The sequence below is a fragment of the Lycium barbarum genome, chromosome 9 (assembly GCF_019175385.1).
Source record: "Lycium barbarum isolate Lr01 chromosome 9, ASM1917538v2, whole genome shotgun sequence".
NCBI classification, from domain to species: Eukaryota; Viridiplantae; Streptophyta; class Magnoliopsida; order Solanales; family Solanaceae; genus Lycium; species Lycium barbarum.
This window is the reverse complement of record NC_083345.1, coordinates 27,400,488-27,404,389: the sequence shown is the minus strand read 5'-3', so window position 1 is coordinate 27,404,389 and position 3,902 is coordinate 27,400,488. Positions and strand designations below refer to the sequence as shown.

The 3,902-nt window shown below is 34.8% G+C and overlaps 1 long non-coding RNA gene across 1 annotated transcript; it reads right to left on the bottom strand.

Annotated features, from left to right (window-relative positions):
* Positions 1-466: 466 nt before the first annotated feature.
* LOC132611344 (uncharacterized) lies at positions 467-1,543 on the bottom strand. The gene is made up of 3 exons (XR_009571580.1): positions 1,318-1,543; positions 949-1,031; positions 467-797 (listed from the first exon to the last, which is right to left on the bottom strand). It is a non-coding gene; the product is annotated as an uncharacterized LOC132611344 (long non-coding RNA).
* Positions 1,544-3,902: the final 2,359 nt, after the last annotated feature.

Sequence of the window (3,902 nt, the reverse complement as noted above, 5' to 3'; positions counted from 1 at the left end):
CTATTACCATTCATAATCAACTTTAACATAATATTTCAGTTTGTCTAGTTTTCATTTTTCGTCCTCCCAGCAATCGCAACATATATTTTGAGACTTTTAACCCAATGCTGCTAATACCCTCTTTCCTTGTTCTCTCTTTCTTCTTTCCAAAGAGAATAATGACATGAATAAGCCACCATACTCCACTGGTTCCCATATAACAATTTTCAAGTTCATCATAAGATTTAGAATCATGGATAAAACCACAATTAACTATAGATCGTTTTAACGCAGAAAACCAAGGAGACATGTCACAGAAAGTGCAAATTCCCAAATTAAATTAAGTAATCATAGCCACATATTAAAGCAAATCTATCCAGTCATTGTCTTCTAGTTTAATGAATGATAGAGCAAGTCATTTTGATTTCCCCAGCAAATGAACACTACGAGCAACAAAATAAGTATATAAAAGACTCATGGACTCATACTCACACATCAAACGGAGAAAAATAAGTCTCTCTAATTAGACGAATCATACATGAGATTCTTTGCATTAACAGTCCATAAATCAATAATGAAAGGAAAGTAACCATAATATATGCTGCAAGAGTACATTAAACAAATACGAAAGGCAACTGCTGTTGTTTTTCTGCTAGCGTAGGAAATAACCCATCGAAAAATATATTGTATAATTTATAAACCCTGAGACATGTGCTGCTAAACGTTTTATACAACATTAGCATAAGTGTATGCATATATGGGTGTGAGCTGAAGACCACTCCACATTCAACATCTCAAATACCAATGTTCCCTAGAGTCTGGATAAGTGAACACAAACACCATCTAGTTAGAGAACAAACAAATATGAAGAGTCAACTTCATAGATACTTTCAAAAGACAAAAATACTGTTTTTTTAAACACTACAATAACAAATAATTAGATAATCAAAACAGAAAGGAGATAAGAACCTGCAAAAGCCTCACAAATATTCCTGAACACTATATTAATGTTCTTCGAGCAGCGTTCTCTCACTTTCCCTGTCTCCTTCAAACTACAAATCGATGGAAAACTATTAACTGCTCGCAAATAGAATGTGTGAAGGAGATTCATATGAAATTACACTGTGTGAACACAATATAAGTACTTCAACAACTCTAAATCAAGTTCCACCACACTAATCTCTATAATAATCAGTAATAATCTCTATCTGTAATTGAATGTTTTCAATAGAAAATATCTAAATTAGAGGAATAGACTAGCCTCCAAAAGTTTTTTCCAAGCTTTGAGAAAATACAAGAATTAAAATTGCAATATACAAGAGAACCCTAAAATTTTACCGCCAAATTTCTTTTCCTTCTAAATCTTCGGAGCCCATTTGTAGAGAGGTCACTTTCCTTGCAGGTGAGGATTCTTAGTTCTCTTTGAGGTACGGATTTGAGAAATCGCAGGTTCAATTTAGCCCTTAGCCTTGGGTTTAGCCTTGTATGGTTCAATTTAGACTTTAAACCCTGGGTTTAGCCTTAAATTGAAAAAAAAAAAGAAGCTACTATTAACTATTGGACATTTCAGCAAAATAGGATAGCCTTATACAGTAAGTTTTTAGCTAGTTATTTATTTTCTATATTGGAAGAACAATATCTAAGAGTAATATTTAGTTTAGTATTAATAAAGCTATAAAGAAAAAGATATGTTGTCTGTTGTTAACGCTGATTGATAAATAAAAAATATGTTACTCCCTCCCTTCTCTTTCACTAGTTCGCTATTGATTTTATGCGTCATTTAAAAATTAATTTTTCAAATAAATATAGTATTAAATATGTTGGAAATTTAAATTTAATAATAGTACTCTAATAAGTTTGGGAAATAATTACTTACTGTGAAGAGTTGTGACCAATATAATAAAATTAAGAATAACAAAATATTTTAGGAATAAGTAAAATGTAATATTTATGTTAGATTAGCGGAAAAAACACCGAAAATAACTTAAAGCACTTTGTTGAGCCAATAAACTCATAATAGCTAAAATTTAACCTATGTACACCGCGTAATTTTAAGGCAAAGGGTGTGCACCTGACTACCCGGTGCCTAAGGTGGCTCCGTCCATGTTCTCGGTTCCTACCCTCATAACCGGAACTCGGGGAAGAAAGCATATAAGAGGGTCATATAGAGAAGGTGGCAAGAGATTCATAGTAGAGTCCGATCACAACAAGAAGAGGGCAGTGGATACACAAGCTAAATCATAATTTAAAAATAATTAATATTTTTTAAATATTATCCGCAAATATGCTAATTGTACAATAGACCCTTGTAGTCTGGCTCTTTCCTAGACCTCACGCATAGCGACAATTGTCATGACCCAATGTGGCTAAGCAGTGCGGGCACTTACCTTTCCTACTTTGGTAAGCGAACCCTCAACCCAATGGAAATAAAGACATAAATAAATCAATCAATCAAGCGGAAGATAATAGTCACATGAGTCTTAAAATAATATATAATAGAAATAGTGTGGAAATAAGGAAATACCCCCTAGGATCTGGTCTAAGCCATACAAGAGCATCTACGTGAAAATATACAAGTCTGGAATACAAATATACATCAAATCTGTCTATGTCTCAGAATAGAAAAGTAAGACATAATAAGAGGAGTCTTCAAGGCAGCGTATGTCTCGTACTCACCCTGTAGACTCGAAAAAGTCCTGATAGCGACTATCAGCCACGGGAGACGGAGGAAGACCCAACGTGGTACTCTGCATTCATAAAAGAATGTAGCAAGTACATATCAGTACATAACCGCAGTACTAGTAGATATCATAGGCTGACTAAGTATAGCTAACATAATCCAGACAATAAAGCAAGATAGGCACATAAATCAACAGTATAAGTCAAACATAATCGGAACCATGTACACGTCATCACCTAAGTAGAGCATCTAAACCCAAATGTGCCAAGTCTCAATATATCCAATCCGAAACCAATATCACAAGTAAAACACCAAATGATCTCAATATAAGCTATGATGCGATGCAATGCAATAATGTTTGAATGCAAATGCAATGCCATGCAATGCTGCGTACACATGTACTCCAGACGGAATACCTTGACGTCTCGGTAGCACAACCCAAGGTGATTCGCGAGGTCAAAGTGCCACTCGTCCCGGATACTTGCCTAATAGACAGATGAAACTCCAGATCTTTGCCCATGGAAGGTTCTCACCGGCACCACCCTGGGGGACCCGCGGAGTCCGTGCACTCACTCAATCCACGGTTCCGGGACTAATGTCGGATATCGGACTCTCACATCACTCTCATTTAAAAATCGAGCCCAGCTCATCACAGTGTTTCATCAAGTACCAACAATGTATCAACAGTATATCATGAGAATGTGTGCAATGCATGTGTCAACATCAATAATCAGTTCAATATCACAAGTACCAACATGGGTACGCTAACAACATATCAATGCCACAAGTACCAACATGGGTACGCCAACAATACATCAGTGTCACAAGTACCAACATGTGTACGCCAACAACATATCAATGCCACAAGTACCAACATAGGTACGCCAATAATATATTAGTTGTTGACACCCATTTTTGTCCCTCCTTTATTTCAATTTATTTCCTGGAGCTTCTAATTTTATTGACGAGCTGAATACTTTATTACTATTAATTTTTACTATTATTTTTACCGCTACTACTAGTAATACCATTACTTTCATTTTTCACTACTTTATTATCAATATTACTAGTATTACTTTACCACAAATTTTAAATGATTCATCATCGTTCATTTAGGATTTGTATTCGTTAAATTAATTTTACTTTATACATACTAATTACTATTTGTCTTCACATAGTATATATGATATTAGTTATTAAATTGGAAGCCCAGAGAATAATTAAAATAGGGGAGAAAAGATCA